This window comes from Coturnix japonica, chromosome 1 (genome assembly GCF_054131305.1).
Source record: "Coturnix japonica strain WE chromosome 1, WE-NBRP24, whole genome shotgun sequence".
In the NCBI taxonomy this organism is placed as follows: domain Eukaryota; kingdom Metazoa; phylum Chordata; class Aves; order Galliformes; family Phasianidae; genus Coturnix; species Coturnix japonica.
The window spans coordinates 39,143,260-39,170,182 of record NC_140663.1 but is presented as its reverse complement, the minus strand read 5'-3'; the positions used below and the strand labels follow the sequence as shown (position 1 = coordinate 39,170,182).

Below are 26,923 nucleotides of genomic sequence, written 5' to 3'. Positions count from 1 at the left end.
TCTACAGACTTTAGGGCTGCTTTTCCAGTTTGTGCCTGTTCTTAGTTTTATTTTCTTTAAATTATGCTGATGTCTATTTATTCTTTACATCTAGTTATAAGAAGATTATTACACGGACTCTGCCCGCAAAACAAATACATTCCCAACAGTAATCTAGACCATCCATTTTAATCTGACCAATTTCTGCCTAGAGCCACTAACTTCTAGCTGAACTCCAGTATCTCTATGAAGGAGAAAATCAGGCTCCTTTGATAAATTCTAATACCCCATCAGGCTTGCTGATCTCTCTGTCACAGGCACAGTTGTGTTTCCACCCTCTTAGAATCATAGAATTACAGAATACCCCAAGTTGGAAGGGACTCAAAAGGATCACTGAGCCCAACTCCTGGCTCCAAACAGGATTACCCAAAAATCAAGCCATATGTCTGAGAGTGTTGTCCAGGTGCTTCTTGAACTCCAGCAGCTTAGGGCTGTGCCCACTGCCCTATGGAGCCTGCTCCATGTCTGCCACCCTCCAGTGAAGAACCTTTCCCTATCCCCCAACCTAATCATCCCCTGACACAGCTCCATGCCGTTCCCTCAGGCCCTATCTCTGTCAACAGAGAGCAGAGCTCAGCGCTCCTCCTCCACTCCCTGTGAGGAGCTGCAGCCACCATGAGGCCTCCCCTCAGCTCTTCTGCTCTGCACTGAGCAAACTAAAGGACCTCAAGCCTTCTCTAGACCTGTCACCATCTTTGTAGCTTCCCTGTGGAACTAACTCCCTAACAGTTTTATGTCCTATTTGTACTGTGGTGATGAAAACTGCACACAGTACTCATGGTGAGGCTGGACTAGTGCAGTGTAGCAGAATAATTACCTTAGCAATGCCATGCTTGATGCACCTGAAATGTCTTGAGTTGGTTCAGGTAGCCATCAACACCAGCACAGGGACCCTGCTGTGAATCCAGTCCAGCAGCATGCAGAGAGCAGACGGCCTCCTCAGTCTGCATGCCATCCAAATAGCAGAGTGATCAAGGCACTATGGCTACAGCATCTGAATGGTTCTCTTCAACTTCAGACCACATCTGATTCAATCAGTTTCAGTAAACGGATGATGTCTGCTTTTCATAGGTAAGAGGTGAGTATGCGAGGTATAGCAGTGATGTAGGATAGAAGTGGTTGGTACTGCAGGTGGCACTTGGAGTGCCAGAATTACCATAGGCAAGAGTGGAAGCAGGAAGAGCTCTGAGCAGCTGACTCCTGGAAAGAGCAGGGCGGAGTCACCATGCACTGTCTGTCACTTTTTGGGTGCCATCTTAAGTCATAGCAGATATCTGCAGTGTAGTTGTACACTCTCACCCACTCTGCATGCAGTTGGCTGATGTAGCAACATGCAGACTTCATTGCTGCACAACCTTCACTTGTTGAACTGCTGATTTGGCAGATTTCATTGTTTCTGTTCCCACAAGTTCTGAAATCACTGACAACAGAAGAAGTGCTGATTTAATTCTCTCTCTTGTTCCTTCATTAGAAGAAGTGTGGGAAAGTAAGTGACAGCTCCTCACTTTCCACTGTACCCAGCAAGATCTGACCCAGGCGTTAGAGGAACAGCTGCCGTGCCTTGTGCAATAGCCAGCAGCAGCAGTGGGTTGCTCACCCTGTTGTAATGACTGCGAGAAAGGATCTAGGCCTGATTTGGGAATGCAAATGTGCAAGGAAGGTCTTGCTGATCTTCACAATATTTCAACATTTTCATTCTAGACAGCTGTTTGATCTCAGCATTCATTCTGCCTCTCCTGAACCTTGAGACAAAACAAAAGGCGCTGATTTACTGAAAATAGGAAAATCAATATAAAGGAGTATGCACACAAGCAGTTATTTTACATTTAAATCACCAGAAAATGTTTCACCAGAAAACAAATTCAGTACAACCAAAACAAGATGGCAGATTAAATCAATTTCAATTGTTGATACCCCTAATGTTTGCTCTTCACACCCTTGACCAGAACTAACATGGTGATTACACAGATTATTTATCAGAATCATAAATTCATAAAATCATTTGAGTTGGAAGGGACATTTAAGTGGACATTAAGGGACATGTGGTCCAACTTCCCTGCAATGAACAGGGACACCTGCAAGTAGGCCAGACTGCCCTGTCCAGCCTGGCCTTGAAAGTCTATAAGGAGAGAGTACTCACCACCTCTCTGAGCAACCTGTGCCAGTGCTTCACCTCCCTTACTGTAAAGACTTCTTCCTTATATCCAATCTCAGTCTCCCCTGTTTTATTTTGAAATTATTTCCCCTTGTCCTATCACAACAGATCCTGCTCAAGGGTCTGTCCCCTCCTTTCTTATAGCCCCCCCTTTAGACACTGAAAGGCCTCTATCAGGCCTCCCCAGTGCCTTCTCCAGGCTGAGCAGCCCCAGCTCTCTCAGCCTGTCCTTGTATGGGAGCTGGGCTGTGAATGTATATTGTTGACTCATGTCCAGCTTGCCATCCGCCAGTACCCCCGAGTCTTTTTCAGCAGGACTGTGCTCCATCCTTACATTCACCAGCTTGTACTGTAATCAGGAGTTGCCATGACCCATGTTGAAGACTCTGCACTTGTATTTGATGAACCTCGTGAGGTTCTGGACCCACTGCTCAAGGCTGTCTAGCTCTCTTTGCATGGCATCCCATCCCCCAGGTGTACCAACTACACCATATCTCATTAGACTACATCTGATTTAACTGAAAGCCTTTACTAAGGTCAGAAATCTGATATCACAAAAAATATGGATTTTAAACATCATTCACAGTATCTGAATATATCTGTATCATTCAAATACACGCTGATAAGCTTTCATCACACATCAATAAATAAAGCTGTTATGAACTCCTAACTCCAACACTGTGTGCAAACCCACCTCGTTTAAGACCTAGAGGGAGCAGCATGCAGTGTAAACAAAGATGATGTTTGACTATCAATATTTAATGAAAATGTAAAACCTGCCAAGCCAAGCCTAAGATCAATGTATTTTTTTCCAGCTAAAAGGGAGGTGCTATTCAGGTGCTAAGTAGCAAGTCTCAGATCTCAATCTTGTTCATTTTGGCTTCGTGAACAGATGGGAAAAAAAGTATTTTTGAGCTCTTTTCCGCTATTAGAAGAGGGGGAAAGGGAGTCAAATTGGCACTGCCTAGTGACTTTAAATGTAAATATGATTTAATTAATGTTTAGCACGTAGCATATTTCAGAAAGAAAGAAAGCCACTACTAATTTAGGTAACTGAAGAGGTGGAGATTCTGAAAAAAATAAAGATCTAATAGAACTGTAAACCTTGAAGTGATTGTGTCTCTACACTCACCCTTGACCTCTTTCTTCATTTCTTTTTCCTTTCTGCCTCTTTCAACTTTAACATTCTTTATCATTTCCAGTGTTAGGAAGCCTTCCACACATTGTCAGCCAAGCAACCCTTTTTGCTTTCAAGCCTTTATTTAAGACCCACAACCTCACTGCACCTTCGCTAACCTACCCAGGTTTTGTTCACGCTTTCCTCTTTGTAAACACTTCTTATGTTCTGCGTTGTCCACAGCTGACCTCTGGAAGATGTTCGTGCTTGGAACCACTCTTCATTTATTTTTATTTTTATTTTCTAAAGCATAGAAGAGCAAACCAGTAACCCTAGCTTCAACCTTCTATGGTGCTTTGAGGGTTTCTCATGGAGGCATTCTGCTGCTCAGGTAACTGAGATACACTGCTACAGCAGTAAGGGGAGAATGAAAGTTTAGTGGGCCGTTTTTTGACAGGTACAATATCCACTTACCTAGTCCTAACAGTGATCTTTTTTCCTACTTCTTTTCCATTATTTTCCAACAACTTTGCTTCAGGATGGGCAAACTGACAGCTACACTGTGGTCTTACCAAAACCTTTTTCAGAAGCTGTAAAATACTTGGGGCTTTTTTGCCCCCTCCATGTCCTTGGTCTGTCTTCTACAACCATGTAAGGGAAAGCGAGATTTGCATCTTTCTCTTCTCCTTTCCTCCTATCCATATTAAGTATTTTTACAACACAGCTGAGATAATACCTACAGCATGTTGCCAGAAATGAAATACTGCTTTAGGATCCCACAAAGCACGCTTAGAACTTTTCTGTTTTCAATCATTCCACTAAATCTAGTCAGAAGACAAAAATACATAGAATAAGTCAACAATGACTCCATATATGGTGATGGGGAGTTAGTAACAAATAAAACTTGAAGAAATGAAATAAATAAAAGGAGAAAAAAGACAAATCTACAGTACTTTGAACTTGGCAGAGTAGTAATACAAAAGGTCAGAGACAATTTCCATGTAGAATGAATCTCCATTTTTAGGAATGTTACAATAAGACTTGAAGAGAAATGCCAGTTGAAGTGAACTGAGAGTATCCCCAGGAATATCACTTGACAAGCAAAAATGAGGCCCACCCAAGTCACTGCAGTTTTCACTCTGAAAATCCTTTGTCCAAAAAAAAAAAAATAGTTGGAAATGCATAGAGATAATTTATGGGAAACTAAAATTTAACATAACATAACATGAACAGATATGAAAGAATTTAAGAATGCGCAATATTCAGTAAAAGCAATCAAAAGCAAGCAAGAATAGCAAAAAGTACAAGAAAACATCACCGAAATAGCCAAGAGCCTTCATGAAGCTTTCTGTCCTTATTATCTCATATTCAAATATATTTTTATGTCATGTAAGGTGCAATAAAAGAAACTAATTTTTTCAATTTGTGCTTTGTATCAAATATTTTTTCCCAATTCCCGACTCTCAAAAAGATGGTTTCTATTTTACAGTAAGTCTATCAAGTATTCGTGATTTACAGTGCAAAGTACTAGCATTCAAAAGACCAGAGACTGATTTATGTCACAGAAGATAAGAAAGTGAGACATTGAATGCGTATAGAGTCATCTACAATTCAATATTGTAAAAGTGTGTTCTGATCCAAAAGATTATGGGAATACAGTCCATTTCAGTATCTAGCTTAAGGTTAGGGAGAAAATTTCATCTACTGACTTTTAACTGAAGATTAAAAGTATATACATAGATTGCTCTGAAAGTAATGCCTCCAGTTTACTTCCATAGAATCTACAACAGATACAGAGCACAATAGCACTTTCTGATAGAGCAAATTCTCAGCTACCAAACACTATCCTTCAACACAGTCACCACCTTTGGAACTTTGAGCCTTCAGCACAGTCACCATCATGATGCAGTGATCAGAGTTGAGGAGCTGTTTGGGTTCTGGGAAATACAAAAGGATCACCTCCCTCATATTTCAAAATACAGTGCATATCACTTTACCCACTGAGGGCTGCGTCTTGAACTTTTTCTTCAGTGTGCTCCATGTTCTGGTGTTTTGACTCCAGCCTGTAGTGGCAACACCGCATCTTGTCACCAGTAACGATATGATCAAGGATACTGTCACCTTCAGCCTCATATTAGTAAAGTAGGTGCCATCAAACTTATATAAGGTACTCTTTCTGTTCGTGTGGACATTTGTGTGATCCACATGGCACAAACACTGCAATATTCCAATGTTGCTGCATTGAAGTCAATATTCAGCGCTGTACACAATTCTATGGTCCTGGTCCAGTGATTTGTATGGATGACCTGATGGAGGTGCTGTTCATTTCACTGTGTGACAGCTGTGTATGGTTGTCTGGAACATGGCTTGTCTTTCATGTCATTGTCCTCCCTGCTGAAATGCAGCACCCTCAGCCTCACTGTGCTTACATTCACTGTTTGGTCTCCATAAATGATCAACAGGCATCAATAAATGTCAGTGGATGCAATCTTTTTCCATGTGGAGAGATCCAGTTTGCTTCATAAGCGCTTCCGTGTCAGACACCATTTTGTCAGACTGCCCCTCTGCTGCCATCTGCCATACGACAACCACATGTAACAAAATATTGGCAGGAAGGTTCAGCCTCTACTGCCATACCACCACCATCCAACTCTGATGTCATGGGCCAACTTAATAAAACTGGAGGCACTACTTTTGGAGCAGCACTCATAGATGCAGGTGCTGATAGGGCAGATTTTGGTTACATGTTTATCACTGATGGTAACCAGTGACTAGCCTCCTCAAGCAGCAGTCTCCTGACTAGATTGAGATGGCATAGAGACTTCCTACAAGGCTCGTGACACGACACCTCCTACACAACCGTGGAATATCCTGCACTTCTCACATTGTCCCAGCTCCTACAGGGAGCTAGAAAGTGCTTCTACACCTCTGGGCCACACAGGCAGCCCACAGTGCACAGCCAATCCAGGGGAAATGGTGTGGGTGTTCTGGGAGTAGACCACAGCAAAAATATCAAATTCGAAGCCTGTAAGACATGGCAGTGCCTAAAATCTTTACTAATTCATCTCCTCTATCCTTATGCCAAAACATAAGCAAAGTAGAGACGGCAGCAGCATTGATTAGGCCTGCATAGATAACAATGTTTGAAATGCTGTCAGCTTTGTTTACCTCATGGCGCTAAATGCTGCCAGCACCTGATGAACAAACCAACTGTTAGCAGCTCTGGAGCAGGTTTGCAGCATTTTTTTTGTGTGTGCCACAAGGCTTAAATCTCTAGAAATGTCTGGCCCATCTCACTCAAGCAATATCTAGCAAGTCAAAGAGTTAATGGAGCTCACAGTCCTTTATATTAGCCTGCATTTTTCTCAGCATCATTCTGCTTCTGAATTAAACAGCTAGCAAACTATTTGTATCAACAGCACAGAAACAACTAGCCTGTCCCAAGTAGCAATTAATTTTTTGTCTCCTCACAATAACAGAAGAAAGCCAGTTCCACTTCTGCGAAATTTGGGATGGGCAAAGCCTCATATGCAGTTGAGTTGAAGAGCTGAAACACTCTAAGCAGAGAAGAAAAAGAATGGGTTACAATGGATGTCCGAGTACCCACTGAGGCTGTTGGCATCTTGGGTGTTACCTCATCTAGGTGGACATTGTGTTTCCACACAATTAGTTGTTATCCTCACTTTTCATCAGAAGAGACAGCAAGAACCCAACTCAGAATACTATGTTGGTTACCTTCAGAATTCCACCAGGAAGCTGCAGGTTTTAACTCCCTATAGAGGGAAACTAGATTTGTGTGTCCCATCTACAGGGTGAGAGATCTCACCATCAGTTTAATAAAAAGGTTATTCCAGGAGCATGAGGTTTGGGATAGCACAACAAATAAAACAGTGATGTAGTCACCTAATCAAGACAGAGGTGCCTAATTAAAATGTTTGCATAAGTCCAGTTTTAAAGCCTGTAGCAGACTAAAGGCATTTCCCACGCTCCAGGTAGATGGGTCCTGACCCCTATCCACTCTGTCAGCCACAAAACCCAGTGTAGAAAGGCAAACAAGGCTTCATGCTGTCCTTACCTAACCTAGAAATTCTGTTTGTCAGGTTTCATTTTCTTTTCACTTCTATACTGGTTCTACTCAGTGATCTCAGCTATTGTGTTCATTCTGCTTCAAAGTTGTAAATAAGGAGTATATCCTCCCCCTCCAATCTGTTCTTTCAGGCAAACCTTCATTTGAGTGTTTTTCCTCAACTTTGTTCTTTAGAATCTGAGTCTTCAGCTTGATTTTTCTTTCCCATCATCAAATAAATATGCTGCAGATATTCAGCTCTGAGTGGCATGGATCTAAACATAAGAGACTTACTATGCAGCTGGACAAAACATTGAAGAAACCTACACTAATTTTTAGTCTTTTTTAAAATAAATGTTCTTATTTTGTTATTTTATGTCCTATTTTACATCTCAAAACATTGTTACTGAATTTCATGTTCAAGGGGCATTAGATTTGCTTTACTGTCATATAGCTGGAGGAGGCTATGCAGCATGGGTGTGTCTGCCCCAGAGTCCTGTCAGTTTCATTCAAGTTTAAGTGTTTACATATTTCAATTGTAATAGTTTCTTTAACTTTCTGTAGGTCATTTCTTAAGGCACTTAACTTGCTGACATATTTCACCTTGGGAATCATTCACGGACACATAGGAACAGATTCTTGCCAGAGAAGAGAGCAGAAAACATAGGCTGTATTGTACATCATCATAATGTCTAACAAAGTACCTTGCCCTGGGTACTGCCATGCAACATGAGGAGGCGCAGTTCCTGACTGCCGTGTTGAGATCTTCACCATCTGGACAGAAACCAAGTGCTATTTTTCAATCTGAGTGTTACTCAAATTGCTGACTGTATATATACATCAACTACCAGTGTTTCTTATAAGAACCAAACCTACAAGCCAGCAGTGCCAAAGTAGGATCCAGCTCCAGCCACCTCCATAATATCAATATACCCTTTCTTTGAAAGAAGTATAAAATAAGAATGAGCAACTGAAGTTCTGCAAGATCTTTTCGAAAATACAGCTCCATTCACTCAAAGGAGGAAACAAGGATAGCCAGAGGTTGCTTTATAAGCAGCAGATCTAAATACAGGACTTCTAAGCTTATTCATCTTGAAAGCCCTGAGGGTCTAGCAGTCAGCAAGAAGACAGGAATATTTCCTCTTCGAACCACTCATGCAGACAATCTCCCCTTAACTAAGCTGTCAAAAAAAGAGAAAGCATACATATTTATTTTAGCTTCTTTCCAAACCTTTCTGTCTGTCTTTCAGACAAGCTCCATCAGAGGAACACAAAACACTGCTGGACAAATCTGTTGACCAACTGATCTTCACAGCTGTACCTCATTTCATACAAGCGAACTCCTCCTTCTATGACTATGATATTGCAGTTAACTAAATAAACTTATCTAGAATCTAGTTCATGAAAATAGAGAAATACCATGGGAAAGCAAAGTATGATCATACAGCCAGTACAGATAAAACAGAGATGCAGTCTGCAGCTGACTTGTATTTATTACACGCCTTATAACATCAACCAGTATCAATCAACTACAAAAAAATAGATATCAAAATCATCATAGAAATATGCTAACAGATCCCAAGGGGAATTTCATAAGCCTGTTGATAGAGCAAGCATCGTATACTGTGCAGTGACACAAAGGAGAAATTTAGCTGTTCTACTGCACCTTGAAGAGAAACTGCCTACCAACCTCACTTTGTTGCAAAATTGTACAAAGCGTAGAAGACATCACTCTTCTGCAGTGGCAAAGAATGTGCACATCCAAGGCGTTCCTTGCTCTTTTCCTAGATAATTGATCTCAGTATGGCTGTGAAGTAGCAAAACCAGAAGGACTTGGGAAGTAGAAAACAACTGAGCACCCAGTATAGCTCATTTTTAGCTTTGTAATCCCTGTATTTAGCTGAATAAGAATATATAACTTCAGAATAGGCCTATAAAAAAGTAGGATTGCAAATGCATAGATATCCTATTCAAGAATTAGGGATGCAGAACTCAGAATGAGCCATATAATCCTCTACACGAAAAATACAATGGCTTTGGCTCCTATGCTATCAATAAAAAATTGTCCAATTTTGTAAAGTTATTTGTGAAGTTATTTTTAGCACATCGTGGTGAGAAATATTTCTCATTGTCTCTAAACTATTGTTTCCATGGAAATTTTCTCACTAAACTCCTATTTGCTCTTACATAGAAGGACAATTCTTGTAATGTCTAGTTAAATAGTTACAATGAATTCAGGAATCTGGAACAGCCCCAAACTCCCCAACCAGCACATCCACTAAGAGGAGAACCAACAGAGATTAAAATTTGCCATGAGAAAGACTAATACGAGAAAGAATCCCTCCTCAAAGACTGAGGTTCTTCTGCAGAACCATGAAGTGGAATGAAATGGTAACACATAAATAGTCAAAACCAAGTAAGGAAGCCAGACCAGCTCCCAGCTGCAAAATAACTACCACTACTAAGAAAAAGCAATTGGTGATAGTGGTGGGTGATTGTCTTCTGAGGGTTATGGAGGCAACCATTCATCACCCTGATCCACTATCTACTGATGTCTTCTGCTTACCAGAAGCCTGCACCAAGGATGTGACAACAGGCTGCCAGACCTTGTACATCCCATAGACTTCTATCCACTCTTGGTATTTCATGTAGGCACCAGTAACACATCTGTGAGCAACCTGAAGAATATCAAGACGGACAACAAGGAGCTGGGAGCAACAGTGAAGAACTCAATGAGATCCATCCACAGGTTCTGAGGGAACTGGTGGGTGAAGTTACCAAGCCACCATCCATCATATTTGAAAGATCATGGCAGTCTGATGAAGATTCCACTGTCTGGAAAATGGAAAACATAGCCTCATTTTCAAGAATACAAAAATAGAAGATCCAAGGAATGACGAGCCACTCAATCTCACCTCTGAGCATTGCAAGATCATGGAGCAGATCCTTCTGAAGGCCCTACTAAGGCACATGGATAAAAAAGATGAGGTGACTGGTGGTAACCAACATGGCTTCACCATGGGAAAGTCATGCCTGATAATTTTGATGGCCTTTTATGAGCAGCAATGGATAAAGGAAGAGTAACTGATGTAATCTACCTGGATTTGTACAAAGCATTTGACACTGTCTGGTGTGACATCCTGGTCTCCAAAGTGGAGAAAAATAGATTTGATGGATGGATCACTCACTGGATGAAGGATTGGCTGGATGGTCACAAGATGGATTTAGAACTGATATTAGGAAGAAATTATTCACTGTGTGTCAACAATTTGTGTCATGAGACACTAGAACAAATTTCCCAGAGAAGCTGTAGATTCTTCCACCCTGGAGGTGTTCAGGGCCAGGCTGGATGGGGCTTTTAGTTACCTGGCCTAGTGAAAAGCGTCCCTGCCTACAGCAGGGGGTTTGGAACTAGATGATCTTAAAGGTCGTTTCCAACCCAAACCATTCTATAATTCTATGAACCTCACAGTGGCTCTCCCTCAGGAGTCCCTACTGGTTCTATGGACAGACAATGATACAATGAGTGAAAGATGAAGATGGGTAAAAGGGAGAAAAGTGTCTAAATAAGAAAAATAAAGGCCTTCTGCTTATGTATAAAACTGACTAGGATCCAACTTCTTTCTCTCATTCCCTCAGAAGAAAGAAAGGAAAACAAGATTTTAAAAAGTGCAGGTGTGACTATAACTAAGCAGATATCTCTAAAGCATTGCATGGAAAATAACCCAACTAGAATCAAAAAAGTGAGCATGTAGGCAGTGGCTGAGAGACAACTCTGAGCAAACTAAGCAATGTGATTCTGAGATTCAAGAAAATGCAAAATTTAGAAGAGAAGTCTTAAAGACAGGAAAGATGCAAAAAATGAAGCTTTAGTGATAGGAAGCGTGTAGATGGGGCTTTTCAAGCAGACATTTATGTAAAGGTTTGAATCCTTTCCTCCTTTGGTTGTGCTTACTGAGCCCATAAAATCGCATGGGTTAACAACTTTCTAAGACTGTGGGCTTTGAGTACCTGCTGCACTTTGAAGTGCCGTAGAGCTGTGAATGATGGTACTGGTGAGGTTCAACAGCTTCAGCATAGGGTCAGAAAGAGCTGAAGTCAAGGATTTCTTCATCCTTTCTTAAGCCAGAAGAAAGCTCCTTATCACATCCCGAGCTATGCAGTAAGCATCCTAAAAACTGGCATGCAGTGCAGTAAAAGAAGGACGAGTCTGTCACTTATTGGCTGTGCATCCCAGCACCAAAGGTTTATGCCTGTGCAGTGGGGTGCAAACCCCTGCATCAAATCACCAACCTGCGCCTTGTGCAGCCAAAATGCTGGGGGCTGAAGCTTTGGGCTGGGAACATTTCCAATGAGTTTTAAAACATAGGAATGCTAAACAGGAAACTCTTATCAGGCCAGAGATGCATCAGCTGTTAGATACATTCCCGCTTTCACTAGCTGTGGGACATTAACTTTTCAAGTGTCAAAAGCACTTCAGTGGTTCATATGTGCTTATTATCTTTTTTCTTAACCTTAGGAAAGATATCCATTGGAAAAGATAATGAGCTAAAATAAAAAAAATAATAATAATCTAAAAAGGTTCTCAACAAGACTCATCAGAACTCAGGCAATTCAATAAAAATGGCTGAGAAAGTGTTTGTTTTGTTGTTGTCGTTTTCCCCAAATTAGAAAGCAAATGAGACAAGAAACAAATTAATCTGAGAGCATACCACAAAACAAATACCTTGAGAAGGGCTATTTAATTAGAAATAGTATTTCACCAGCAAATAGCAACTGTCCTAAACTGTATGTAAAATAAATACAGGCATCTCTTGAGGGAGACTTTTTTTTTCCCCTCTATTTTAAATATATGATGAAAAGTGACATAGATATTGTTTGTGTGGAAAACATGACGTGTGCTGATTAGTTAATCATGTAATAATGAGGCTATGAATTTCCAATATGCTGACAGAAATTTCAGTGTTTGAAAAAATATTGCAGAGATGTGTGTGAGTTTTTTTCCTTCAGCTTCTTCTTTCATTTATTTTTTCCTATGATAACTGAACATATGGAGATTAATTTAAGTGTGGGAGTGACAGTGTGGTTGTCTAATTAATTGCCCTAGAAAATAAAAAATGTTTCTGCCTTACTCAGAGGCCATTTGGCTGAAGTCCTGCCTTACATTACCAAAGTCAGGATGTAATATACAGCATTCTGATGTAAAAAAATGAACAAAAGGCAGAAAAACTTAGTTAAGAAGCTGACTTAGGTATTAGGATTTCAAGCTGTGCTTGTCACATTGTCACATGTGTGTTGGTTACTGCATGTCAGCTTCTAAAAATGACAAATATGAATAGATGCAAGATAAATGTGTACTTTTACGCCAATTGGTGTGGTCAGATAAGGCTGGTTTTACTTCTGACCTGTAACAGAGGAAGTTTTCAGAGGAGATAAGGTGAAGCACTGTGTAGTCTGTTCCTCTCATATGCCCCAGATAGATCTATCCTTCTGAGATCTTAAATTTTATGCTTTTTTAATTCTTATTTTTCCTTACTACCAATTTCCCAATAACACAAACAACCCAGCACTCACTGAAAGTTATCCTGCAGAGGTTTACAATGGCTATGGAAGGCAATTTCCCATTCAGTTCTTCAGAGGCAACAATCTTTTCTTCTACTTTTTCCTTCTCCAAGGGACATCACCCAAGAAAACAGCTGTCTTGAACACTGCAAGCCTGACAACAAATATCCGGAGTTCAGAAGAACACATATGAGTCCATTAAACAAGAGTATAAAAGGTGTGTGATGGAAAGGCAAGTAGTTCCACATAAGAATTGGCAGCAATTCAGTGGACAAAAGTAAAAGCACACAATACATCACAGAAACCTTTTGTATGGTTAAAGCAAATTTTTTAATTGCAAGGTATTACTATCATTAAATAGGAAGTAGCAATTATATCAAAGTATATTCATAAAAACATATCCCTGTTATTATCTTGTAAAATGAGATTTAATGAATGAACAATATAGGAAAGTTGTAATGCAATAAAATACGATAAACTATCTTCATAGGTTAGATTTTATCTTTTAAAAATAAAGACTGAAAACTTTATTAAGGAAATCAGCATTTTAAAATGTAGACAACAAATTGCTCTTACACGTTGTTGATATATGTATTCTTTCTCTATATCATCTACTTCTCAAAGCAATGTGAAACCTATTATTAGGATATACATAAACTATGAAGGAAAGCAAATACCAGAGAAGACAAGAATAAAAGGAGGATACCTTTCTCCCAGCTGTTTCCTTCAGACTGTTAGAAGCTTGACTCACTATTCTGCAAGAAAAGCCTTTTATCCATACATCTACTAAGCCAGTATTTTCTAGTACTTGGTGAATCAGTTATTCTCAGAGTTGCTGTACTGACAGCCTATTAGAAGGCTGTCCCCTTTTTAGCCACAATAAAAATTTATCACACTGTCTTATAAATGTCCATGAACATAACTCTAGCTCATCTGTATTCACATGAACCTTCAACGTCCTTCACAGATTACACAAGTATTTCCTCCAACCACTTGCATTTGATTTTTCATAACATGAAAATTCTCCCTCGACAGGCAAACCTAATTATATTTTAAACTTATTTTTGGCTTTGCAATCAGATAAATAATACTTAATGCATTGCATGTATCATACCCTAGGCACACTGTAGAATAATATAATGAAAACACGAACTACATTTTATTTCTCCTGTATTAAAAAAAAAAAAAAAAAAGACATTAAATAAATAGCAAAATCTCTTAACTATTCTAAAATAGTTGTATTAAATAGATAGATCCTGCAGTCCTCAACTATATGTACATACATACGGTATGTACATACACAATCTAGAGATAACAATAGAGAAGCAATTCAAAAATAGAGAACAAATAGGCACTATCAGGAAGGAAGAAGTATTGTATAAGAAGTGTAGAGAAACCTCATGAGTCATGTTTAAAAACAAAAACAATAAAATGACTCCTTGACTAAAGCCAAAAGGAAATTGACCATTGATATTTATGCAAAACCAGGAATAAAAATGCAAGATTTGTCCAAAACCAGTAAAAATATATGAATCATAAATTAAATAAATTTTGGTTTATTATACCTGATATCGCTAATGGTTCAAAATACAGATAAAAGGAATTGGAAAGTAGTTGAATCCGGTTTACAAGATCCATTATTTCTAGGTTTGTGTTCAATTAGTTTTTTATTCCTATAGGGTGATTATGTCTGAAGACAGCCCTGAAAAAAGAAGATGGATGCACCAGCCTGTGATGAACACCTACAGTTCATTCACATAAAGGCTCGTGCTTGAGATCCATTCCCCTCTGATTTCTCTTTACTCTCAGGAGTTTATAAATATCTTTCGACTGTAGTAAGCCAACATGTACACAGTGGTAGGGATGTGTAGAACCAAGACTAACTTTTCTTTTTCCCTCCTGCTTTCACTTCCTGAAAGGGGTGAACTAGCACAGTAGTTGATCTTTTCCCCATAGCTGCCACAGGTAAAAGCTGAAAGGCCAAACAACAAAATAAATTGGTGATTTCTATTGTGGGAATACTTTCTGATTATTGTAACCCTGCTGAAAATGACACACGCTTTGAGTCTTCAGAACAGATATTCCTTGATGTATTTCAGGAGTGCAATAATGTTGAAATATATCAAGAAAATACCCATTCTTAGTCTCCTCACAGCAGAAAATAAGTAAGTGCACATGTTTAAATTTTCAAGGGAACAGGCTGGAGTTCCAGCAAATGCTTTTTAATATTGCAAATGGAAAACAAGGACTACACTCAGAGAGATAGAGAAACTCCCTCATACAATTCGAGCAGTATATTTCCTTTTCACGAGTTCCTTTAGGCAATTTGTGTTCTAAACCTGCAAAGGCATGCAGAAGTTTAACTTAATCTACATACACGTTTCTACTTACAGCTTGGAAACTAATAAAAACCTCATCTGTTTCAGCTATGAGATATATACTCATTGACTCCTCTCATATTCTTTTACTCACTTTTGAATAGCCTCGACCATAAAACAAATGAAGAAGTAAAATAAATCAGAACGCATTGAAGGAGAAGATAGACCAGTTGTAGTATACTATTAAAAACATCTACCCCTCAACTACTAGCAAAAAAACGTGAGGGAAAGATAAAAATGTTTTGTGTTTTTACCTGTCTTGTGCCATATCAACAGTGAAAACCCACACTCACCAAAAGTGCCTTGGTAACACTGCAGCTCATTTTCTGAATTTTCTGGCAATAGAAACTTAAGAGACGTACCGCATCTTAGCTTTACTTTTCTGCCAACTTAATGTTTCATGGACGTTTTCTAAACTAATTTAGAAAACAGGAAAAGAGAGGGGTCAAAAAATAAAGCACCTACACTGACACTACCTTGACATTAGACTTCTTAATTAAATCTGATTAAATTTCTCATGCTTTTGCATCTATTGTTTTCCACTGCAAACAGTTTTCTAAGATGCATTTTTGTTTGTCTTCCTAGAACAAATTAAAATGGACGGGAACATGTTTGAGGCAGGGAGCGGCAAGGAAAGAAACAATTAAGTGTTAAGTAACAAACTGGATTTTCTAATAGAATTTACAGGCATTTTACTGTTGGTCAATCATTTTTAAAGTATTATTATTTTACATAAGTATAACACTGGTTTGGAGTATTAGCTAGTCATATTTTTAGACTAGAGATTCCTTTTAAAGCAAGTTCCTTATATATATATATATACATATATATATGTATGTATTTATTTATACAAACACACCCTACCTTTGAAGGGGATCCTTGATGCTTTTTATAAGTGCTAACTTTTCACTGCAGGGCATCACATACTTCAATAAAACCACATAAAGTTGGGAGGCAGACAAGCATTCAGTGATTAGACACATCAGAGCTTACACTACAATGTCACTGACATCCCAGTGTCATTCAAAACACAGGCTGTAATGGTGCTGGAATTTCCACAGTGTAACTCTGATCTTAAGAAACTCCATGCACTGTAACTCTAATCTTAAGAAACTCCGTGCACTACACTCATTATGGGACCCACACAGTTTCCTCCTGTGTCTTACCTGTCTTGCAACAAAGCTCACAATCTCATGGGAGTTCAGGATAAACTGGTCACTCAGAAGTACCACCTCACATCTCAGTGGAACTGAAGCCAGCAGCCATGTTGTGAAAGCCTGTGAACATCCCTTTCGTTATAGACAGCTCTACAAGAATCAGACATACTTCATTCATGTCATTACTTATGATTGTGGCCTTTACCCTGTAAGGACTATTCACCTCAATTCAAGTTTCAGTGCTTTAATTACTAAAAGCTGCTAGCAAAAGTTTAATGAATTTAAAATCACTGACTGTGGATTGTTTTACAAGCTGACCCGCCTATTGCTGTATCTTTCTACTTTTGTGTCAGCACATGCTGTCCAGGCCACATAAAAGTAATGGCTGGTAGATTGTGAGGGTTCATAAAACCATGCAGCCTGAAAGAGCAGTCCATCTCTTTTACCTATTGCTAACCTGAGAGTTAGACGTTAAAACTACTGACTCTTGTTCATCCCCAGAATTAAAAGGAAAGTATACACAACTGCAGAAATATTCTAAACATAAATCTTATAATGAAAGATACTGCCTTCTGGAGGTTACTGCTTCTCACCACTGACTGTAAAAGGAACCCTAGGGTTGCTAGTACAGATCGAGATCTGTCCTTTTAAGATGTATGTGTGAAGATGAACAATTCCCACCCAAACGTTAAGGGAAGAAATACTACACAACAAGGGTATAAACTGTGTAAATTAATCACCTGAGGCATGAGGCCCACCGGATGTTCTCGGGTTTGGATTGGCTTGGCAGGAAGTGTGAGGAAGCTGCTAACTTGCCATATATCAGCTAAACTGAAGAAAAAGTGAAGGACAGAGTACTTAAAGGGAAAAGAGACAAAGGGAGCTATGCAAGGTAACAAAGGGGGGGTGGGGACAGAGCATGGTTCAGCACTTTAACAAGAGGTCATGAATGTCCTAATGAAAGATCTTCAGATGATCCCAAATTGCTTCATCTGTTTTGGAAACTGCACCATGTGATTGAGTTCTTGATTGGTTCACCTCTGGATTTCACCCTATGTACACTAAACAAGCATTAACACCTCAATCATCCCCCTACCTTCTACAGTTCTTAGACCATAGCAGATGCTGGAGAAAGATAGCTCCAGTCATGTGCCCAGGTTCCATAAGAAGTGCTCTTGCAGTTTGCTGTGGAGCAAGTACTCCTGCAGATGCTGATTTATAATTAAGAGTTCAGTCAAAATATTGTTTTCAACTTATCATAGCTCCCAGATGGTTTGGACCAACGGATTATTGCTAACCCTTAAGAATTTTAAAGACCATTATATATGCCATAAAGGACATTTATGGCACATGTACATTTACTGCTAAATAGAGTCTGACAGATCAGCCTTGGGGCCTCTGTGGTATCCTGGTGGTCTACTCTCTGCATAGCTTGCAGCCCAATAGTCAGTGCTAGGGCTTGGGGTCTTGAATGTAAAAGGTTCCATGACCACAGTGAAAGGGACTTGGTTGTGGTTAACATCAAGCTGAGTTGTTTTGAGTTAAATACAAAAAATAAACACATACATATTATTATTATTATTATTATTATTATTATTATTATTATTATTATTATTATTATTATTATTATTATTATCATTATCATTAATTTTGAGCCCCTTTTGGTTATCAAAGTATTTTTTAGTAACCCAAGTGAGTCAGTTTTAGTAAGCACTGAGTATGTATAACCTTTACTGAGTCTGGTCTGAATTGAAAAGAACAAAAATGTTGGACTGCAAACATGCACAAAAGATCTTTTGTATATTTTAACCCACCTCTACCTTAAACCAAATTGCCTTCACCACTGCATAACACACTGCAGCTTGAAAGCAACCTACAGTAAACCTACTACTAGATGTGCCCATAACACAATACATTTAAACTCTGGTGGTTCATTACAGGGCTGCCATGTTATCTAATTGACAAAAGGAAACTTAGACAGGGGAAAATCATATTGATTTGTTTCTACTAATACAGGACAGAAATACAGCTGTTGTCACAAGCACTCATTTAATTTTCTTCTGGTTTATAAGCAACACTAAATTATTTGCAAAAGTTTGTTCCTACTACACTTTGCATTCATTGCTGCAGTATTATCTGATAATTAAAGACAATGCCCTAGTTACGACTTTACTATTTCTATTACCTATAACCTAATTCTCTGAGGATACTTAGACTTACACATACACTAATGCAAACATTTTATGTAACACTTTTAATACCATTTATAATACTATATGATATGAAAGCACAAGTATTCTTGAACAAGGCTTATAAAGCTTGTATAAATCCAGTTTTAAATTATGAATGTAAGATAGGCCCATATTAATATTTTTAAAAATGCAATTTTAGGTAGGTTTGAGATTTTTGTTAGTATCTTAAGAACAGGTAAGATGATTCAGAGCTGAACCTGTCAACAAAGAAAGCAAATAATTGATTCAAGTAGGTTCCAGTCATTGTTTCTCATTTGAGTGATTAATTCTTGATTAAGGTAGTGGCAATAAGGTGGTGCATTTTTCTGATACTCTTCCTTGAAGGAAATTCAGAGTGGTAGCTATTAGCTCTAATGACTCTTAAATGTTTCAAAACCATCTTGAACAATCGCCAAGAGGCAGAAATAAGAATGTTTGCCTAAGGAACCCAAGGCTTAACTGAATTATCTGTTGTCTTATCCAAAGGACTTTGAAGTAGCATTACTAAGGGACGATTTTTTGTTCTATTCAAGACAATTAACCAGCACTGATGAGAGAGAGGAGGGGCTATATTTACTCTTCCTAAAACTAATTTCTGTGAGTCAGGAGCATGACTCAGGCTGGTCAGTGATGTTGATGTTAGCCTCAGAGAGAGACAGCTTGGTTAACCGTGTTGCTTCTTATCTTTGGGGGTAGAGAGAAAAAAAAATAAACAAAACACTTGTCATTTGATCACAGAGCAGCGTATAACAACACTGCAATTTATGAACCAGATATTCAGTCAGCATGAATTGGAACAGACCCACAAAATGAGTGAACTCAATGGAGCCTCACAAACATCGGCTGACCATACGCTCTTAAAGATAAGAACACAGCTTACAGAGCAACACACCTTAAAACATCTGCAACAGGAATATATATATATATAGAAATATATATATATTTTGCTGTGGCATCAGACATGCCACGAGACCTTCAAAAGTTCTCTCACACCATTCTAACTTATAATGAATTCTCCAACTTTTTGAGTCTTGGTGCCTGCCAGGTGAGCTGCCTGATGAATCTGTATCCATACAGAATAATAGCAGGCCCAGATGAGCTACAGCAGGGTGATTTTTAACAAATCCTTCTCTTCAACTGGATCAAAACGCTTCCAGGGCTGCCTTGCCTGGATATTTTTCCATCTTTTAGGATCTTAAGGGATTTTGCTATGGGAGAGAAAATAAAGAGGATTGCTCCAAACTGGGTAAGTGCTACATAGGAAATGTCCTCACAATAGAGTAGCTGCATGCTCACTGTATGCATTTTTGAGTCCTGCTAGCAGATAATTTGCAGAGTAATAGCACACATACATTCATTGGACATTTCTCGCTTTCTAAGAGGCATCATACTGTTTTATCACATCCGCAGCTCTCTCACATACCCCCACATGAAGAAGACATTTGTGCAATAGCTGTTCTTTTTCACATTCCTTTGTTTACTTCCGTGTTATCTTTTGTCCTCCAGATAACGCACTAGGAGAACACAAAAGAAAATAATTAAATCCAGAACGTTGTGATGGAAATGAAAGAGCACAAAGCTTCAAGTACTTTGACTTATCAGATGCATTCACAACAGGAAACAACAGGAAACGCGTAAAGCACGATACCGAGTTCCTGAGTAGTCAAGAGAAAGAATTTGGAGCTGATAAGAATGGTAACGGGAGCAGATAGATAGGCCTCATAGATAGGCCTCATTCCTAAGGGAGGGGCAATGGCGCTTTGGGGATGAATGGGGTGATTTCGTTTTGTTTCACGCGGTGATTGCGAGGCTGTATGGGCTGACAATAGAGCAATTTGACCGTGGTGATACCTACAAGATGAAAGAAAGGGGGACTGCTTGTAATCAAATTGTTGCTTAACCTCATAGCAACAGGAAACAGGATCTCTAGGGAGGATGACGAGAAGCGGCCTCCATGACACCGCGGGGGTGGCAGAGGGCCCAAAGGCCGGGTCCTGGTCTGGGGTGTTCTGTGAAGGCCGACTGTGATAAAACCTTGAGCTCTGTAGACCTGGGGAATTCTCTGAACGTTGGTTTCCTCATGTTTGAACATAAAATGTCTCCTAACGTCACTCCCTGTGGTTTCACCAAACAAAAAAAGAAAGAAGTTTAAAAAATAATTAAAAAATCACCGATTTCACTCACTCCTCATAGGCTCAGTTGGAAGAGGATTGGGGGACTTCTCACTGTAGCAGAGCAGTGAGAAGATATGTTTCAAAACCCATATCAGTATAGAAGCACACACAAAGTAGGAGAGGACTATGTGCTTTCTATCTGCCTTCTCTCTTGGGTCATTCCCGTCCTGCCTCTTCATCTAAATCCAAGGTAGCCATCAGCAAGGTGCAAGCACTCAGACCCCGTTTGCCTCGCTCAGATTTTACCAAGGGCTGTAATGATCCAAGCATGCTCTTTATGGTAAAAGTCCCATGCTAAGTAGATCAGATTCAGGCAACCCACTTAAATTCTCTGTGACACATTTTCTGCCTCTGTAAAAAATGTCTGATATCATCGGAGAGCTGGTCACAGAATGAGCTGAGCTACTGTCATGGATGTGTCAAGCCCAGCCTTTCCAAACCGTCTGCAAACCACTGTGAATTTTCCTGAAATGGCAATGTTTCCTCAAAAGTTACATGAAATATTTCCATAAATATTCCTTTGTGCACCTCGATTGTTTGTTTTTTTGCTTCCTTTATAGGACTGGTGACCTAAATAACACGCAAGGCTTTCTGCTACACAGTTACAGGCCCTAACCTTCAGAAGGAAGGAAAAATGCCCATTTGCTCCCAAAAAACATAAAGAAAATTGTAGCTTGACTGTTCACTTGGAAAAAAAAAAAAAAAAAGACATTTTGAAATTCCCATGGAAAAGATTCTATGGAGTGGGAAAGAATCTCTTCTAAATTTCAATCAATTTGTTGCATATTTTTATGCTGCCCTCATAAACCACTACAAGAGGAACATTAAATAATTATTTTGTGCCATGAAAAATGTATGCAGAGAATTCTACTGTAATAGCATCTCAAAGATTAATGCTGATATGTGTGTGTGTATATATATATATATATATCCCTTCGTTCCCTAAAGACGGCAGATGAGAGCTTTTCCCATTCGATGGATGAGGAATGAGGCTGCCTACCTTCCTTACAGACAAAAGGAAGCAGGTACAGACACGTACCCAAACTGCAATGCGTTAAACACATCACCTCCTCCTTGGCGGTACCAAGGCTAATTGTGTGCCCGAGAGCAGCGGCAGAGCTGTGCTGTGTCTTTCAGCGCTGAGCCGACAAGTGCCGCTCGGTGCTCGCGGGAGCCCCGCAGAGCGCTCCGTGCCGTGGACGTTCGGATCGTTTTATTCTCCTTCCGGGAAGAAAAGCAAGAAAGAATCTCAACAGAGCAGTCTGCGGGATTGTTTACCTCTGTATTGTGATTTTTCAATTGACCTCTAGCTGCGTAGAGGTAAGGCAGTATTTTTAGAAACATCCACAACGGGCAGGAGCGGATTGCCGCTCGCTGCCTCTCGATTGCCTCATTGGAACAGGAGGAAAATGTAGGATGCAGGTAAGAGACGAGACAATGACGCTCCGCAAGCCACGATCACAGCCTAGCGAGGATGAGTTATTTATCTGCCGGCCCTTGTGGGCCGTTTCGTGCTGACTTCATTCTGTGGTTTAACCCTCTGTGGTCTCTGCAGTAACTAGCAATGCAGCAGCAGCAGCGATACGGTGGGCTGCTCTGTTCTACCACAGCCTCGGCTCCGACAGCGGCCGGGAGCCCACCTGCACGGTGCGCGGCCCCGCTCCCCTCCGGACAAAGCGGCTCCGGACGCTGCCCCCTGCCCGCCCCCGCCGAAGGATCCGGGCTCCCCGCGCCCCCCGCGGTAGGGGCGGGCCGGCAGGGCGGCCCCGCGCGGTCAGGCCGCCCGCTCACCGGGTCACCCGCCGCACCGCGGTCGGGAGGATCGGCCCAACCCGCCCCTGCGGTCCGCCGCGGAATCCCCGCCCCCCCCCCCCCCCCCGGGCAGTCCCCGGGCCCGGACCCGCCCCGCAGGAGCCGCTCGTGGCAAAGTCACCGTCCCCCGGAACCCGCCGGGCTCCATCAAACGCCGACGCCCCGCCTCGCGACGTCATGGAAACAAGCGCGTCAGCTCCCGCCCGCCAGTCAGGGCGGCGCGGGGCCGGGCCGAGGCGAGGGACTCCGCCCCCGCCGGCTCCGTGCCTATCGCCGCGCGTCCCCTCCTGCCCCCCGAGGGCCGCCGCACGTCGGGACCCCCCTCGGGCGGCCGCGCGAGGGGCACCGCCACGTGACGGGCGGACGGTGACGGGCGGCGGGCGCCGGCAACGGAGGGTGAGCGGCCGCGAGTGGGCGGGCGAGTGGGCGGGAGGCGCGCTCGGTCCGGCTCCGCCCCGCTCGGCTCCGCTCCGCCCCGCCGGGCTCCTGTAGCGGTCGCTGTGCGGGGCTCTGGCTCCGCGGCGCGCTCGGCGCTGCCCGGTGCGTGCGGCACGAAGCGGGCGGCGGCCCCGGAGCGCCGCCGGAGGGTGAGTCCGGCTGCGGCCGGTGGGGCGGCACGAGCCCCCCCCTCCCCTCCGCCTTCCTCCGCCTCCTTCTCGCCCCCCCCCCTCCTCCCTCCGCGCCGGTGCCCCCTCCCCGCCCCTCCCTCCCTCCCCAATTCGGTCCTGCGCCCCCGCCCCTTCCCCTCCCCGCTCCCTCCCTCCCGCGGCCGCAGGGCGGGGGCGGCGCGGCGCGGGGACCTCGCGCTCGGCGGGCGGGCGGCGGCGGCAGGGGCAGCTTCGCGGGCGCCTCGTCCCGACCGACGGCGGGGGCGGCCCCGAGGTAAGAGCGACGGGCGGGCGGTGGCTGCCGGGGCGCCTCGGATCGGCTGCGTTCGGCACGGCTCCGCTCCGCCGCTCTGTCCGCAGCGGCGCGCCGGCAGGTGCAGGGGCTCGGCGGGGTGGGGGCCGCGGGGCCGGGGCGCTCCCCGACCCTCCCGCTGCGCCCCTCAGGAGGTAACCGGAGCGCGCCGCGCGGCGTGACCTTGAGGGCAGCGGATGCGGGGCCGAGCGGGTGCTGCACCGCACGGCCGAGCGCGGATTAAGGTGGCGGCCGGGGGGAGCGGCCGTGCGAGCCCCGCGCTGCCGCACCCCGGGAGGGAGGCGGGGATGGAGCGCGGCGCGGCGCATCGGGGAGGGTGGGAGCTCGGCCGGAGCGCCTCGCGCGGTGCGAGTAACCTTTGGATGGGCACCACGTGAGGCCCGGAGCGGCCGCGGGTCCGGGAGGAGCGCTCCTCCGAGTGCCGCTGTGGAGCCGCGTTGGGGCCGCGGCGCTCAGCCCCCTGGGTGGCGGATGGTACCGCGCCGCGATCCGCAGTCAGCGCGAGTCCCTACCGGCGTTGGACGGGCGATTTTCCCTTTCATTTTTATAATTAAATGGAAACAGAAGGGAAGGGTGATGCGTAGCAGCAAGTCTTCGGGGGCTTTTTTTTTCCTCCTTCGCGTTTTTCTTAACGCAGGAAATATCTGTTCCGTGCGGCGCTGGTAGCTGTGTAAATGGATGCGATGTGCTTTCCATCTCGCCGTCTGGCACGCTGCTGTGCATCGCTACCCGGCTCGCTCAGGGAGCGTTCCCGGCGCGGGTGTGCATCGTAGCACCGGGGATGGGGAGCGGGGGGGATGTACACCTGGGGACATGCAGGGCACGTCCCTGCCGGCAGCAGGTCCCGGCTGAGCTCTCCTGGCATCGTTTGTCACTGACAGCCATTTACCTGGCTGGGGGGAGGGCTGCAGCGTGTCAATGGAAAGCCCCACCACGTCCGAAGGTGCTGCGTGCTTAATGCCCGAAGGTCCTGAGGAGTTGGGGTCCAGATGGTGTTTTTAGGTGGTTAAGAAGACGCTGACTCGGTAAACCTAGCAGCCCTCGGCTCGTGGCACAGTGTGTCACGGGGTGGGAGCTCTGCCTACGGCCGGTGTGATTTATTCCCCTTTCCATATGTTGGACCTTATCAAGGATTTGTTCCGAACATCACGAATAAGGAATTCCTACAGAAGTAAATTCGTGTATCTTTAAACTGTGGACTCTGTTGGCAGGAATGGCTTCCAGTGTACTAGAACTGCAATACTTATGGCATAATGAATGGAAACTCTCCTAGTGTCAGTGGAAAAAGTGGTCACTGAATTCAGTCAGGGAAAAATTCATGCGCTTAAACGTAAAATTTCTGGTCTGGAAGAGGGTTGTTGGGTTGTTCCATTTATCGCTGTTCTATTTATTACGATCGCCCACCCAGGTGGGGTGGTTTGAAGAAAACAAGGATCCTGTGTTCTTAGAGGCACGTGCGGGTTTTCTCAATCGGTCCTGCTGTCTTGGTGCTGAATGCGGGGCTACTACTTCGATTCATTCAAAAAAAAAGAGTGCTGCCTTTGGTGCGGGGCATTAGAATGGCACCAGGGGAAGGTAATTGTGTTGGCGGTGTGGCTGCACTCTGTATGCATGCATGCGGTGACTCAGTGCTGCATATTAAGCAGACATTGTGCTTGGGAATTTCAAGCACACAGCAGACAGTGTCGCTTTAGCAATGGGTTCAGATGCTGGTCTTGGTTTCTTACCATGTCGCGTTGCATACAGATAATGGCGTAACCAAAGGGTCCCCGTTTGCACCACACACAGCTAATAACCTGTGACAGATTCTGCCAATTCAAACACTCTGCTGTCTAATGCTGGAATCTCATCTAGAGATTGGCCCTTTCCTGCACGGCAGTACAGAGGACTTCTGTCAGCTGTTGAGGTACTCTAAACCAAGCTGTAGGAGCTGAACAGGAAGCTGAGGGGCTGGTAAATACCTTGCAGCTCACCATCATAATGGTCTGTAATTATCATTATTATTGTTTTTTAACTGAGTTTATTCAGAAGAGAAGAAGAGAACGACAAACTGGAAGAAACAGTCATGAGATGAAGACACTGAAGTCAAATAAATGTACTTATGCTTGGAAGACTTGATTTTGCCTGTGTTTGAGATCTTGGAGTTGGGGACTCGCTATTAACTGACAAGTTCAAAATGGGTTTGGCACAGCAATCAATGACGTGCTGCAGCAAACAAGTCTGCCTTGACAGAAGGGTGGACAAGATAACCTAAAGTATCTTCTAACTCAAATTTCTTCCATTAAGGTAGACTAAATATTAATGGCACCAAGCATTCTTTATCACTGAAATGTGACCTCAAGGATGTCTTTTGTTGTTTGAGCTGTTCACTTTAATATATGTTCTCCTCAATTTTTGAAGGAAAAATAATGTTAGTGCAGGAAGGATGCGTTTCTTCCTCAAAGTCACCTTTCAGTCTGCAAAATTTTATCTAATGCAGATTAATGAATGGCAGTGATTAGCCCAGAGCATATCAATGTAGGTTTTATTTTTGAGAAAGAAGGAACGCAGCCTGAATCTGTAGCAGATTATTTATGCACAAAAGTACCTGCTTATCTTCTTCCAAAAGGATCAGTACAATTATATGCATATATTCCTAAGTATTCCCAGTGTTTCCTAAAATGAATAATAAGGGGGAAAAAAAACCCAAGCATGTTAAAAGCTGCTGTTCAGGAGATACAGATCTTTTTGTGGTGTATTTTAATTAAAAACTAGATAAAATCTAGGGACTGCAGGATTGTGCCCAAAAATCCAACATGAGCTTTTCCTACCATCTTGATATAGTGCATACAATAGTCTTAAATGGGTTTATTTTCTGGTACTCAACCTGTTGCAGTTGTTATTGAGGGTACCATTTTTGGTTCTACTTACAATGTCAGCTGGTTGAAGAACAAGGAGGGCTGCAGACATAAGGAGTGCTGTTGCCTGTGTATAAAAATAAAAGTGAATCTATGATGGCTTACATACAGGAAGGTTATCTCTAGCGTGTGCTAATTAATAATTAGTAATCTAATTGAAAGTGGCTTGTCTTTAGGTTTGGATTTCTTCACTGGTGCGTAGCTAATTTTATTCCTATTCTTTTCCCCTAATTTTGGCTTCAAATAGCAAAGAAGATCATGCTCACTGATTGCATAGTGATGTGATAAATAATAAGGATCTGAGATCGTGCTAATCCCGCCCAACATCTATATCCATTTGTAAAGAGTAAAAACAATGCTTTGCATGTGTCCTGTTTCAGAGATGCTTAAAGAATATGAGAACAAGAACCATTA

General features: G+C 42.5%; 1 protein-coding gene and 1 long non-coding RNA gene across 13 annotated transcripts in view; one reads left to right on the top strand and one right to left on the bottom strand.

The window, feature by feature from the left end:
* LOC107311308 (uncharacterized) overlaps positions 1-22,876 on the bottom strand; it is a 29,447-nt gene extending 6,571 nt beyond the window's left edge. Inside the window, exons 1-5 of the long non-coding RNA XR_014942972.1 lie at positions 22,813-22,876; positions 21,919-22,100; positions 20,129-20,219; positions 16,484-16,594; positions 12,952-13,093 (exon numbers count right to left, since the gene is read on the bottom strand). This is a non-coding gene — a long non-coding RNA (uncharacterized LOC107311308). The remainder of the gene's footprint in view (positions 1-12,951; positions 13,094-16,483; positions 16,595-20,128; positions 20,220-21,918; positions 22,101-22,812) is intronic.
* The window catches only part of ATP2B1 (ATPase plasma membrane Ca2+ transporting 1), a 56,695-nt gene continuing 51,767 nt past the window's right edge, over positions 21,996-26,923 (top strand). For 3 of the 12 annotated variants that reach the window (XM_085538417.1, XM_085538376.1, XM_085538433.1), the window contains exon 1: positions 22,895-23,087. The gene's annotated coding sequence lies outside the window, so the exon portion shown is untranslated. Of the gene's footprint in view, positions 22,302-22,894; positions 23,088-23,203; positions 23,574-26,923 lie in introns of those variants that run through there. The other 9 variants (XM_085538414.1, XM_085538367.1, XM_085538426.1 and 6 more) reach the window with 5 other exon arrangements.